Raw genomic sequence first — 15,579 nt, 5'->3', positions numbered from 1 at the left:
ACGATGTTAGGAATATAAAGGGTGCACAGGAGATAGGTGAAATGGAAGTGCGCCACCTTGAAAACGTGCGCGTTTGGGAACTACTTCATTCGTGGGCTGCAACTCCCACGCTCACTCGTATGTACACGAGAGGGATTTTTCGTGTATGACCGTTTTTGTTTGGGAACATTCTTCGCGCTCGCGCGTATATACATATACTTGATTCAATTGACCTCCCTTACAAGTTCAGTCCCCCCCCCCCCCCCCCCCCCCACTAACTCAACCTTAAAACGAAGTTGACTTTCACATACTCAAGCCCACACGTTTTCAATCTGGCGAACTTTCCACTTATACCCTGTCTCCCCCTTTTCCCAAACATGGTCAATGAACACATACAAAAACAAATGCTACTGGCAATGTGAAAACTACTGAAGACCCACAAGTGTTCTGTGAGGGTGCCAGTAGTGCACAAGTACGTCCTACTCGGGGTTAACGTCACTACCATTCATAACACACAGCGCCACGTCTCGCGACACATCGTCTGAGAGGACCAATACCAACAGCGGTCTGCTTTTTTTCTGTTTTATTTATTTATTTATTTATTTGTACGCTTATAGTTGACTTCAAGTTTTTGCGCCTTATACATATTATTATCATTATTATTAGTAGTAGTTCTTTTTTTTAATGTATTTACCTTTTTTTTCTCAAGGCCTGACTAAGCACGTTGGTTTACGCTGCTGGTCAGGCATCTGCTTGGCAGATGTGGTGCAGCGTATATGGATTTGTCCGAATGCAGTGACGCCTCCTTGGGCTACTGAAACTGAAAGTGAAACGGTCTGTCAGGAAGGGGTGCAGTGACCTCCTCCTGACACGCAGTCTGTGGCGGAGATGCAGAACGGAATGACCCATTTGCTGACAGTTCATGTTCCAGTTGACTCTCTCCATACGAACGGCGAAAGAGACGACGTTAACAGCATTTCACCCCAATTACCATCATCAAAATATTGCAAGTGGAAGGTTCTTATACTGAAGAGGTGAATGTTGACAAAGAATACCACAATTCTGACGACGGAAGCTAAAGGTTGGGTCATTCAGACACCCACTGGACATCCGAGGGGTCTGTGTAGAGGAGAAGAGAGGACTGGCCGTACTGAGTGAGTTAACGATGCCAGGCCGTCACGTCCCTCTGTCACACAGCATGGGCTGCGCATCTCTTGTAGGACTCGTTCCTTGAAACAAAGACGAGAAACGGTGACTGATTTTAGCGTTCCTCTCCCCGACACGTCTTCCCTGACTGACTGACTGACTGACTGACTGACTGCACAGGTTGATAGTCCACTCCTGTGCAGCACATGCCTCGCAATCAGTTCGCCAAACAGACGATGATAGTTAACATTGTTCCAGTCTCGCCTTAATCGTCAAAGTTCCATCTTCACAAGGCCTAAGCGGTGGTCTGGATGCAAGTACTTCCAACGAGACGGTAAACCGAGGTCTCGTTTGCAAACAGGCATTAAACGATATTTACTACAAAGTCAAACATCGGATGAGTAAGCTTGCTAACAAAGGCACTTCACTCCAATTTCCCTCACTCCACTCAGGTGTGAAGTGGTACCTGACCGGTCCAATGCGGCGAAAGGACAGCATTCGGTCCCACCCTACTAAGGGGAGCAAAAGACACAGTGAAATATGAATTCACTGCCCCTACAGATGTGTCCGAATCTTGCAGTCTCAGTGCCGTGTGGCCTTCCCTCACTAAAAGGCGGCTGTTTCAAGGCGTGCAACAGAAGCCTCTCACAGGTGTCATCCCGATTCGCCTGTTCCCATTTCACCTATTCTCAATTAGCCTATCAATACGCCTCATCGCAGTTCGCCTACTTCTCCAGGCATCAGTTCCACTTCGATTAAAAAAACAAACAAGAGAGGCAAGGCCTTCAAGACTCACTTGTGATAAATTACGTCCCCTAGCATTAATTACAGAGTAATTTCCCTTTTTTACTATCTGCACCAAAACGTTTGCAAAATAAATAAAAATTCCATGCTTAACAAAAGAAGTTCCTGTTTGAACAAAAAATGATAATAATAACTCCTCTTGCTGTTGTGTCAGAATAAGAGGTCAAAGTGCCAAGTTTAGAGAATACAAAAATATAACAGTAAATGCAGTTTGCATATAATTAGGCTTCTTTTTAAAAAAAATTTTTGTGCCCATCCCAGAGATGCAATATTGTTTTAAACAAGATAACTGGAAAGAACTGAATTTTTCCTATTTTTATGCCAAATTTGGTGTCAACTGACAAACTATTTGCAGAGAAAATGTCAATGTTAAAGTTTACCACAGACACACGGACACACACACAGACAACCGAACACCGGGTTAAAACATAGACTCACTTTGTTTACACAAGTGAGTCAAAAATCAATAGTGAGAAAAACCACTTCGCAACACATGTACATACTTGAAAATATATTTCCAAGTACGCGCATATGCTCATTCTAATCCTTTTATGTGGATGTGCATGGCTGTATATGTCTTACTGCAAAGTGCGTATGATGCACCACCCAAAAGCTGTGAGAGAGACATCTCACCCGTTCATGGTTTTCAGCTTCTCCAGACGTTCATTGTTCTGTCTGTATGCCTGCCTCTTTGTTCTGTTGGGGATCTGTTCAGTTCTGAGCATTGGAAAGTGAATACGAATGTGTTTTACTACCCATCCATATGTGTATTGTAATGTGCGCATCTGTGTGAGTGTGTGTGTGTGCACGTCTCTGAAAGATAGTTGACATAGATAAGAGAGAGAGAGAGAGAGAGAGAGAGAGAGAGAGAGAGAGAGAGAACAGGCGAAATCGGAATAGCATTTTGGCGAAACAGGAAGTCAACAGAGTGGCCACACCATCAGGGTGAAGGCGAAATGGGAATAGGCGAAATGAGAATAGGCGACTGCTCACTCTTACACCTCCCCCTCATCCCTCTTCAAAGTTTTTTTTGTTTTTTTTTAAATTTCTATTCCCTGCTTGCCACATTCGACGCCACCATACCACCGCTGTCCACAATGGCTGGGGCCCCAGGTTCCCTTCACAAGGTCACATGCCATTCTGCTGCCAGTCTTAAGGTGTACATTCCCTTGTGCATTCCGCAACACTGTGTGATCGTAACTGGCATACACATTGTGTTCCTACTGTGAGCCAGCTTCCACAGGGCAAACGACACGAACCTTTAGACCAACTCTCATACCCCCTCTACCACCACCACCACAAGACACGCCATTCTGTGAAGGGGGAACTGTGATGACTGGCAGAAATGTGTGCAACACAATCATCTGAATCGTTTTCTTTGGGCGGTCCCTGTCTGTGTCGGCATGACGGAGGTTTGGCCGCTTCCTCTGTGTCCTGGGTCCATTCCATTTTGGTGCGTCTCCTCTGGAGCCTCTCCTAGTCCGCTTCAACTCTGCACAGAACAATACATCCTAAAACAATTGAGTATATCAAACAACCAAACACATTTTATAAGTAAATAAACACAAATACTTACATTTCAAAAGGATACAAAACAAAGCACATTAAACTAATAAACTGGTATGATCATTTCTTAAATATGGCACTCCAGGAAATTCCTTGTTCACCACTATGGGTAATATGCTTTTCTCTCTCTCTCTCTCTCTCTCTCTCTCTCTCTCTCTCTCTCTCTCTCTCTCTCTGTGTGTGTGTGCACGCGCGCGCTAAACACTGACCTTGTACAGACTGCAAAAATGTTAAAGACATGGTCAAAGGTGAATGAACATCAGCGTATCGCTCACAGTCGTCCAGTACTTCAAACTCATCAGTTAAACGAAACCGATCTGTAGACACAATACAGTCAAGAACACTGACATTTTTACAAGCACATTTGCCTGCTCCAGCATCGTACAGCTATTAACTGTGGTCATGTTTGTTGCTTTGCAGAAATCTAAAAGTCGGTGCCAAGTTATTTGTCAATTCGTGTCGTGTGATGTTATCAGTGGGATCGTAATATAAGTTAACATCTGCAGCAGTATGATCGAAAATGTCGCAGTGAGCATTATCAACATCTGCACAATCTTGTTTGGGCAATGAATATAACAGGTATACGCTCTCATGTTCTATATCTTCCAGTTCACTCAAAGCGCCCCCGTTTTCAAACGGCGTGCTTCCGGGTTCTAAGTTTTTCTGAACAATTACTGTCAGGTCAGGTCATTAGATCTGCTACTGGTAACCTGTAATCCAGTACAACCTGTTCAGGGTCGGGTTGCCGGCGACTAAACCGGCACTCCCACTGCTCCCTTCTGGGACTGGTGAGGCAGGTGGCTAGACACCCTTATGGAATTAAAAACGAGATCCATAAAAGGGCGTCGGCTCAGGAGAGCCACCGACGGCCATTTAGCTCCACTGTGCTGTGTGCATACAAAAAGCAACACCAAAAAGTACATCTCGCGGAACAATTCGCCCGACCATTAAAAAAAAGTCTCGCAAAGAAGGCAGTCTACAAAAGAATAATTTTGTTGGATACGAACATAATAGTTTCTACTTATTTTTAAAAACTGTAACAAATTTGGCGAGTTCATCACGCACCGGCCAAAGCAAGCCGCCTGAGTTCCTTCTCAACCTGTCTCTGTTCTTGTAAAGCGATGTGTGTCCAGGTGAATTAAGCGATGTGTGTCCAGGTAAATTAAGCGATGTGTGTCCAGGTAAATTAAGCGATGTGTGTCCAGGTAAATTAAGCGAGTCTGTGTCGTCAAGTTTACTTTCTGTGAAGGCTTCCACACCATGATAACAGCGTTAGAAATCTGGACATTTGAATTCGGAAAAATTCCACAAACTTTTATACATACACAAGTTCATAATTTACCACAACTTCGTAAAATTTTGAAGGAGTTGTCAACACTACTACCATCATGCTCATCCCTACGATCATCCCCATCATTATTATCTTCATCGCGATCATCTGTGTTAACAGTGCCACTATCATCATGGTGATTACCACGACCATCAGCATTATCCCTGACAACAACACCTATCACCGTGATAATCATCACCCTTTTCATTGCGACAATCACCACACCTGTCCTCATAATCATCATGATCTCTCTCACCAGATTCATCATCACTCATCATAGTTATCACCACTGTCAACAAGATCACCGTAACCTGTCATTATCATCACCTCTATCACCATGGTCGTCATCGCCTCTATCACTCACATTGTCAAACCTCCCTGTCACAATGATAATTAGCATACCTATCACCGTGACATAACCACCGATCAACATTCCTGCCACAATGATGATCATTACCATCATCAACATCCCTATCACGATGATCATCGCCACTATCACAATGATCATTATTCCTGTCGCAATGTTGATCAATACTACCATTGTCACCATGATCTACTTCCCTATCAAACTGATCATTACCGCCTCTGTCACCACACCGTAATAAAAATTCCTGCTACAATGATAATCACTATCACTGTCACTATAAACATCCCTGTGGTGATGATCACTACCATTCAACATCCCTGTCACAATGATCACCATCACAACTGTTACCATGATCACCATCACAACTGTTACCATGATCAATATACCTGTCACACTGATCACCATCACCACTGTCACTATGATCACCATCACCACTGACACAATGATCACCATCACTACTGTTACCATGATCGCCATCCCTGTCACAATGATCAACATCCCTGTCACTATGATCACCATCACCACTGACACAATGATCACAATCACCACTGACACAATGATCACCATCACCACTGTTATCATGATCAACATCCCTGTCACTATGATCACCATCACCACTGTCACCATGATCACAATCACCACTGACACAATGATCACCATCACCACTGTTACCATGATCACCATCACCACTGTTACCATGATCACCATTACAACTGTTACCATGATCAACATCACCACTGTTACCATGATCACCATCACCACTGTTACCATGATCAACATCCCTGTCACAATGATCATCACCACTGTTACCATGATCACCATCACCACTGTTACCATGATCAACATCACCACTGTCACAATGATCACCATCACCACTGTTACCATGATCAACAGCACTGTCACTATGATCAATATCACCACTGTTACCATGATCAACATCCCTGTCACAATGATCATCACCACTGTTACCATGATCAACAGCACTGTCACTATGATCAACAGCACTGTCACTATGATCACCATCACCACTGTTACCATGATCAACATCCCTGTCACAATGATCACCATCACCGCTGTTACCATGATCAACATCTCTGTTACAATGATCACCATCACCGCTGTTACCATGATCAACGCCCCTGTCACAATGATCAACATCACCACTGTTACCATGATCAAAATCCCTGTCACAATGATCACCATCACCACTGTTACCATGATCACCATCACCGCTGTTACCATGATCACCATCACCACTGTTACCATGATCACCATCACCGCTGTTACCATGATCAACATCACCACTGTTACCATGATCAAAATCCCTGTCACAATGATCACCATCACCACTGTTACCATGATCACCATCACCACTGTTACCATGATCAACATCCCTGTCACAATGATCACCATCACCACTGTTACCATGATCACCATCACCACTGTTACCATGATCACCATCACCACTGTTACCATGATCAACATCCCTGTCACAATGATCACCATCACCACTGTTACCATGATCACCATCACCACTGTTACCATGATCAACAGCACTGTCACTATGATCAACAGCACTGTCACTATGATCAACATCCCTGTCACAATGATCACCATCACCACTGTTACCATGATCAACATCCCTGTCACAATGATCACCATCACCACTGTTACCATGATCACCATCACCACTGTTACCATGATCACCATCACCGCTGTTACCATGATCAATGCCCCTGTCACAATGATCACCATCACCACTGTTACCATGATCACCATCACCACTGTTACCATGATCACCATCACCGCTGTTACCATGATCAACATCCCTGTCACTATGATCAACATCCCTGTCACACTGATCACCATCACCACTGTTACCATGATCAACATCTCCACTGTTACCATGATCACCATCACCACTGTTACCATGATCAACGCCCCTGTCACAATGATCACCACCACCACTGTCACTATGATCAACGCCCCTGTCACAATGATCACCATCACCACTGTTACCATGATCAACATCCCCGTCACAATGATCACCACCACCACTGTTACCATGATCAACATCACCACTGTTACCATGATCACCACCACCACTGTTACCATGATCAACGCCCCTGTCACAATGATCAACATCACCACTGTCACTATGATCAACATCCCTGTCACAGTGATCAGTGCCGCATGGTTGTTGATCATGGTGACAGTGGTGGTGGGCGTGGGCACGAAACAGAAATGAAGTATATCTGAATGCTCCGGTCGTCACTGAAGGCCGTGTGCAATCAAGGGGCTACGAGTTTCAGTTTTTCAAGGAGGAGTCACTATGTCCGGACAAATCCATATACGCTACACCACATCTGCTTAGCAGATGCCTGACCAGCAGTATAACCCAATACGCTAAGTCAGGTATTAAAGTGCATGCATATATATCTATGGAGTGATGGCCTAGAGGTAACGCGTCCGCCTAGGTAGCGAGAGAATCTGAGCGCGCTGGTTCGAATCACGGCTCAGCCGTCGATATTTTCTCCACCTCCACGAGACCTTGAGTGGTGGTCTGGACGCTAGTCATTCGGATGAGATGATAAACCGAGGCCCCGTGTGGAGCATTCACTTAGCGCACGTAAAAGAACCCACGGCAACAAAAGGGTTGTTCCTGGCAAAATTCTGTAGAAAAATCCGCTTCGATAGGAAAAACAAATAAAACTGCACGCAGGAAAAAAAAAGAAGAAAAAAAAGGGTGGCGCTGTAGTGTAGCGACGTGCTCTCCCTGGGGAGAGCAGCCCGAATTTCACACAGAGAAATCTGTTGTGATAAAAAGAAATACAAATACAAATATATGTCTATATATATATCTATATATTTGTGTACCTATCAGTGGATTTCTTCTACAAAATTCTGGCCAAAGGACAACACTCTCGTTGCCCTGGGTTCTTTTTTCAGTGCGCCAAGTGCGTGCTGCACACGGGACCTCAGCTGATCGTCTCATCCGAACGACTGGACGCTAAGTTCGATTTTGGGGTCAAACTTTGACTTGGGAGAAAGGGCGAGAGCGGGAACTTGACGGGTGCAACAGCCGAATGGTTAAAGCGCTTGACTTTCAATCTGAGGGTCCCTGGTTCGAATCTCGGTGCACCTTGTGGGTAAAGGGTGGAGATTTTTCCGATCTCCCAGGTCAACATATGTGCAGACTTGCTAGTGCCTGAACCCCTCTCGTGTGTATGCGCACGCAGAAGATCAAATACGCACGTTAACTCTCTCCATACGAACGGCGAAAGAGACGACGTTAACAGTGTTTCACCCCAATTACCATCATCAAAATATTGCAAGTGGAAGGCTCTTACACTGAAGAGGTGAATGTTGACAAAAAATACCACAATTCTGACGACGGAAGCTAAAGGTTGGGTCATTCAGACACCCACTGGACATCCGAGGGGTCTGTGTAGAGGAGAAGAGAGGACTGGCCGTACTGAGTGAGTTAAAGATCCTGTAATCCATGTCAGCGTTCGGTGGGTTATGGAAACAAGAATATACCCAGCATGCAGACCCCCGAAAACGGAGTATGGCTGCCTACATGGCGGGGTAAATAAATGAAAAACCCCAGTCATACACGTAAAATGTTACATGTCTGTCTGAATGTGTATGTGTGTGCGTCTGAAATCTGATTGAATGACACAGGAAACGAATGATGAGCGCCCAGTGGCAGCCGTCAGTCGGCTCTACCCAGGTAGGCAGCCTGTGGTGCAAATGTCTCCGTGTATGTAAAGCGCTTAGAGCTTGGTCTCTGACCGAGGATAGGCGCTATATAAGTATCCACATCAATCAATCAATCGATAAAACATGGCAGACGAGCGTCTAAACCATTCTATCAACCTCCTCCCCTACGATGTAGTGGTGAACTGAAGAAGCACACTGCCGCACTCACAGGTAGATAACACGCGAGGCATGTGACAACTCCCATGGATAGCAGTACACAGACACTAAGAGCAGCAAACGAACTGACCTTGTCACAACGATGTCTGCCTTCTCCACCGATGCTTGTCAGGGCAGACAACTCCACGGCAAGATCCCTGTCCTGTGTCACCACAGTGCCCTCCCTTCGTCCCACAGTGCGGTCACCACGTCGGAAGCTGCAGCGGCCTTGTCACAGTGTTGCGTGTTCGGGAAGCGGCGCTCGTGGTCTGCCACGGCCAGATAATGTAAGTTCTGTACAACACAATAATACGTGTACGTACTTAACGTGTCACACACACACACACACACACACACACTCTGACAAGCCGCGCACGCACGCACACACACATGCACGCGCTTGTACAAACACACACACACACACACACACAAATGTTGGCAGAGTCAACTGTCCTGTTTCACACTGTTTCAGAGCGGTTCAATGCATCAAATGAATGGCTTTTTATTTATCTATTTATTTATTTTATTACTGAACAACAAAACACACACACGTGTATACGTGCGGGCGAGCGAAGATGTTACTTATGGAAGGACATTAAATTTTGTCGAAACTGCGAGTAGAACCTGAATAACAATGATCGATTAAAGAAGATAAGTATTTTTTTTCAAAAATAACCATGTCATGAAATGCTCTCTCTCTCTCTCCTCTCTCTCTCTCAAACCCTCCTTCCCTAAAACAAATGAATGATTAATAAAATAATGGAAGATGAAGATATAACCTTCAGCCTGGAGATGTCACCCGAATCGCTATTTACTATACCAACAAGGATATATTTTCAATACTAACTCGGAAAAAAAGAAAGGTGTTGAAAACTATCCTCCTCCACAAATACATTTCACCACGGGGTGAGGTTGTCGTTGAGAAACATTGACGCTATTCCTTATTACGAAAGATCACACACACACACACACACACACACACACACACACACACACACACACACACACACACACACACACACATACACACACACACACACACACACACACACACACACACACACACACACCACTCTGGAGGTTGTGTTAAACAGAAAACAAAACAATCAATCAGCTGGCCTCCATGGAGAATGTCGCTACACACGTTAGATACATAGACGATTAGTACCAGTACACACATACCTGCGAGAAATGTGACATGGTATCAGTGGCTGAATGACTGGAAGAAGCAGGGATGCCACTTAAGGGTTCTCACTGTATTCAACTGGTTGACCCTGGGCATCATCCTGAAGAAGAAGAAAGTCCTTTTCATGCATGATTGACAAAATAGTAGAGTCGTAACTCGCTCCATTCACAAGGTACACTACTTCAAGTCAGTGCTGCTTACGCTACCGATTCATCTAGCACAAGGTAAATAAAAGGGTTAAGGTACATTGGAACAAACCCAGACACTTCCTCAAAAAGGAAGCGCCGGGCCTATCCTTATACCGATAATTTGACATGTGCACACAGCAGCAAAGACATTTGACATGTGCATTTATTTACCTGCGTGCTAGCTGAATCGGTAGCGTAAGCAGCACTGACTTGAAGTTGTGTACCTTGTGAATGGAGAGAGTTACCACTCTTTACTATTAAATTTTGTTAATCATTTAATCTCCTGGCCTCATGGTCTCCTCAGGCGCTCCAGTCATCAGGACCTTCAAAGCAAACTGTTGCGTCGTACTGTAAGTGCACTGTACTGCATTGCATTGTTGTAGTGAATTACACAGTAATTGTATTGCACTGTAATTGTATTGCATTGTATTGTGTTGCATTGTATTGTAGTGAACTACACTGTAATTGTATTACATTGTACTGTATTGTATTGTACTACATTGCATTGTATTGTAGTGAATTACACTTTGTGTTGCATTGTATTGTAGTGAATTACACTGTAATTGCATTGCATTGTACTGTGTTGCAGTGTATTGTAGTGAATTACACTGTAATTGTGTTGCATTGTACTGTGTTGCATTGTATTGTAGTGAATTACACTGTAATTGTGTTGCATTGTATTGTGTTGCATTGTATTGTAGTGAATTACACTGTAATTGTGTTGCATTGTATTGTGTTGCATTGTATTGTAGTGAATTGCACTGGCATTGCATTGTACTGTATTGTATTGTACTACATTGCATTGTATTGTAGTGAATTACACTGTAATTGTATTGCATTGTACTGTATTGCATTGTACTGTGTTGCATTGTATTGTAGTGAATTATGTGTTGTGGTTCGTCCGTCGGGATCGACGAGGACCATCTAGTCATCCTGGGGGTGGGTGGGTTGGGCTCTGTGGGTGCGCAGATGACTGGTTAGGCCAATCCGCGCCCAGAAGGTTCTGACGCAGTGTGGACAGGGGATGGTGGCGGCTGTCGGGGACTTGCTGGCACTGCTTTTCCTGGCCTATCTGCGTTGCTCTGCTGCAGCGATTCTGTTGGCCTTACAGGATTTGGCGCCTTTGTGGACAGCTGAACGCCACTTTGGTCTGTCCATTGCATTCAGCTCCCATGTGTCGTGGCTGATGCTGAAGGCCTTCAGAGAAGCTTTCAGAGTGTCTTTGAAGCACTTCTTTTGGCCTCCATGGGAGCACTTGCCATGTTGGAGTTCGCCGTACAGCAGTTTCTTGGGGAGCCGGTGGTCTGGCATGCGAACTACATGGCCTGCCCAGCGCAGCTGGGCCTGCATCAAGATGGTGTAGATGCTGGGCAAGTTTGCACGAGTGAGCACCTCTGTGTCAGGGATCTTCTCTTGCCACTTTATGCCGAGAAGTTTTCTGAGGCTGGTGGTGTGGAAGTGGTTCAGCTTTTTGGCGTGGCGTTTGTAGACCATGATTCACATCATTAGATACATAGACGATTAGTACCAGTACACACCGTCCATGATGTGAATCATGTAGTGAATTACACTGTAATTGAATTGCATTGTACTGCATTGCATTGTTGTAGTGAATTGCACTGTAATTGTGTTGCAATGTAATTGTATTGCACTGTACTGTGTTGCATTGTATTGCACTGCATTACATTCACTCTACTGCATTGCGTTGTTCTGTAGCCTACTCTGCTGTACTTCGCTGTGACGTGTTCGTTCCACAGTAAAGCCACACAAACATAGACACGTGCCCAAACATGCACATACACGCACGCAGGCAGACGCACTCGCACTTGCGTACATATGTTCGCTCGCAAAGCACACTTGCACGTGCATACCCCCACCCAACACATGCATTCACACACACGCGTACGCACGCAGGCACACACTCACGCATTCAAATACGCACGTACTCATGCACGCAAGCACACACATTATGACACACACACACACACACACACACACCACTAACGAAATACACACATCTTGGTCAGAAGTCCCAAATGATACCACGTTCTGTGCTTCTACAACAGTTTGAACACACCATTACCGTAAACAAAAAGCCATGTTGCATGATACTGTATCGTAATCATTCTAATATCACGCGATGAAAAATACGTTCGACAAAAGAACGACGAAGATACATACCATCAAACTCTAGAAGAAAAAAAAAAAAAAAAAAAAAAAAAAATCCCATGCCCGTCTCCAAACTGGAAACTCGTTGAATCCAGTTCGTTTCGCAAAACAGTTCTTTGGCATTCTGGAGTGGCAGGCATCTGGTTTACGCTGTAGTCCTTGACATTAGCAACCCTTTGTGATTACCACAAGGGTAGCTTTCAAATTGTGAACGAGAAAAAATAAATTATAACACTGCACAATGATAATGACATTGCACGGTCACAGGGTTCCACTGGCGAGGGAAAAGAGAAACACATTACCACAAACTTGCAACACTTCACTCACGTATCAGAAAAAAAAAAGCAAAAAAAAAGCAAGCAAGCCTCACGAAAATCACGAACCCGTTTTGCATCAGTGGTTCTTTGAGCACACTGAGCTCACACATATCTGCTTTTCCGTGTGTGTGTATGCGTGTGTTGGGGGTTTGGTGTGTGTGTGTGTGTGTGTGTGTGTGTGTGTGTGTGTGTGTGTTGTGTGAAATCGTGTTGTTTCGCCATTTGGTTACTTTTCACTTGCTTTGTTCCTGTGTGTGTGTGTGTGTGTGTGTGTGTGTGTGTGTGTGTGTGTGTGCGTGTGTGTGTTGTGTGAAATCGTGTTGTTTCGCCATTTGGAATCTTTTCCCTTATTTTTTTTCTTGTGTTTGTATGTCGGTGGCTTTGTGAACACTTGAAAAGCTTTGGCTAGAAGCACCATTATAGAAATAGGATTCAGTTCATTAATGCGATACATAAATAAACAAAAAAAAAAAAAAAAAAAAAAAAAAAAAAAAAAAAAGAAGAAAAAAAAAGAAAAGAAGAAAAGAAAGAACGAATGATGATCAGGTTGTATGAATAGATTTTGAAGAAAGAGAAGTTTCTTTGCGTCTTTTAACAATTTTTGTAACATTTTGAATCTGCGTGGCAAGTAAGTTACGGATCCGTATTAGTGTGGCGGTATATCAGTGTAGGGGGCGGGAGGGGTGGGGTGGGTTAAACTCAAATGACCTGGGACGGATCACTGGTGTGAAGGTGTGGCCTTCCCGATAACCCAGACAATATCAGAGACCGTGACTCCTCTAATCAATCATGGGCTGTTGACAGGTTGAACAATCACGTCAGGGCAACCAAAGTCGTAATATCTTTCGCCAAGAAACCCCACCCCCCACCCGCCTCAACCTCCCACAACCAACACGGCCACCTTAATAACAAGCAAGGACTGTTCAAACTTCAACGTCATACTTGGTCGCCCTGGGAAACGACTTCCATATTGACCATCATATCTCGTGTTCGGGTCAGTTGTCTAGGAGGGGTTACACGACTTGAAGAGCAACAGTGCCTGGAGGGACGGTCCAGGCAGACAATTAATAATATCGGTACTGTGATCAAGTGGTCTTGGCTTGAAATGAACCAAGTCTTCCACCCACCAACTCACTCACTCACACACATGCACTTTGGTGGACACAGGTTTTCTGGACTTGGTCAATTAATTAATGACCGACCTGGCCAGATGTCCCTTTCCGCGTCGGCTTCGATCTGACCAGCTCCACACAGCCTATAAAACTGACCACGGGCACAGAAACTGAAAACGTCTTGTGGTGTGAACACAAAGCTTGCTCCACAACCGGACATTATTTCTAGATATTCGGTAAGTACCGTCTCTCTCTTTATATATATATATATATATATATATATATATATATATATATAATATATATATATATATATGTGTGTGTGTGTGTGTGTGTGTGTGTGTGTGTGTGAATTTTTCCCATTTCTTTTTCCACCAAATGTGTCTTTCAGGATATTGCACGTAGTCCTTCAAAAAGAAAAAGAAGAAAAAAAAGCCTGATACGTATCTTAAAAAGACTCATTTCTCACCAATTAAGTTGTTTATTTGTTTGGGTTATTCCATTTATTTTAGTTTTTTTTATATTTGTTTTCATCTGCATCATTTGACAGGCCCTCCACGCCTGGCCAGAGCGTGCAGGCAATGCGTCAGTCAGCCATCCGCAGTCCCTATTATATATACTGGACGTATTTGCATTTGTATTTCTTTTTATCACAACAGATTTCTCTGTGTGAAATTCGGGCTGCTCTCCCCAGGGAGAGCTCGTCGCCATACTACAGCGCCACCCATTTTTTTTGGTACTTTTTCCTGTGTGCATTTTTATTTGTTTTTCCTATTGAAGTGGATTTTTCTACAGAATTTTGCCAGGAACAACTCTTTTGTTGCCGTGGGTTCTTTTACGTGCGCTAAGTGCATGCTGCACACGGGACCTCGGTTTATCGTCTCATCCGAATGACTAGCGTCAAGGTCTAGTGGAGGGGGAGAAAATATCGGCGGCTGAGCCGTGATTCGAACCAGCGCGCACAGATTCTCTCGCTTCCTACGCGGACGCGTTACCTCTAGGCCATCACTATGTAGATAGATATAGATATACATATATGCTAAAGCAGATGGTTGTTTTGTGCGTATTATGGATCAGTCCTCACGATATGGCATCTTGATTTATATTAATATCATTTTTGTTATCAACAAAATATCATTATCATCATCAACATCATTATAATCATCATGATTAGCATTCTTCTTATGTTCATGGTTTCAAATCGGGTTGCTACACACAATTTTAGGCACAAATGTTACGCTTTGAAACATGAGTGTGACAAAAGATTTCTGGGGCACGTTCTGCAAAGAAATACAGGACAGGATTCAAGTTGATATGTTCTGGAATCGCGTCTACGTTGAACGCTTTTAAAAACACGCACAAACGACTTTAAATGCTTGTTTTGATGGAACTGCAGGCTTGTCATTCAGTGTGTTTTTCATTTCAAATAGCTATGACAAGCATGTTATATATATATATATATATATATATATTATACTATATTTTGCTCCTTTCTGT

General features: G+C 43.9%; 1 protein-coding gene across 1 annotated transcript in view; it reads left to right on the top strand.

The window, feature by feature from the left end:
• Nucleotides 1-14,178: 14,178 nt before the first annotated feature.
• The window catches only part of LOC143285006 (uncharacterized), a 6,692-nt gene continuing 5,291 nt past the window's right edge, over nucleotides 14,179-15,579 (top strand). The window contains exon 1 of the mRNA XM_076592174.1: nucleotides 14,179-14,318. The gene's annotated coding sequence lies outside the window, so the exon portion shown is untranslated. The remainder of the gene's footprint in view (nucleotides 14,319-15,579) is intronic.

This window comes from Babylonia areolata, chromosome 8 (genome assembly GCF_041734735.1).
Source record: "Babylonia areolata isolate BAREFJ2019XMU chromosome 8, ASM4173473v1, whole genome shotgun sequence".
Taxonomy (NCBI): domain Eukaryota; kingdom Metazoa; phylum Mollusca; class Gastropoda; order Neogastropoda; family Buccinidae; genus Babylonia; species Babylonia areolata.
Note: the sequence above shows the minus strand (reverse complement) of the source record. Positions and strands in the feature narration are given on the sequence as shown.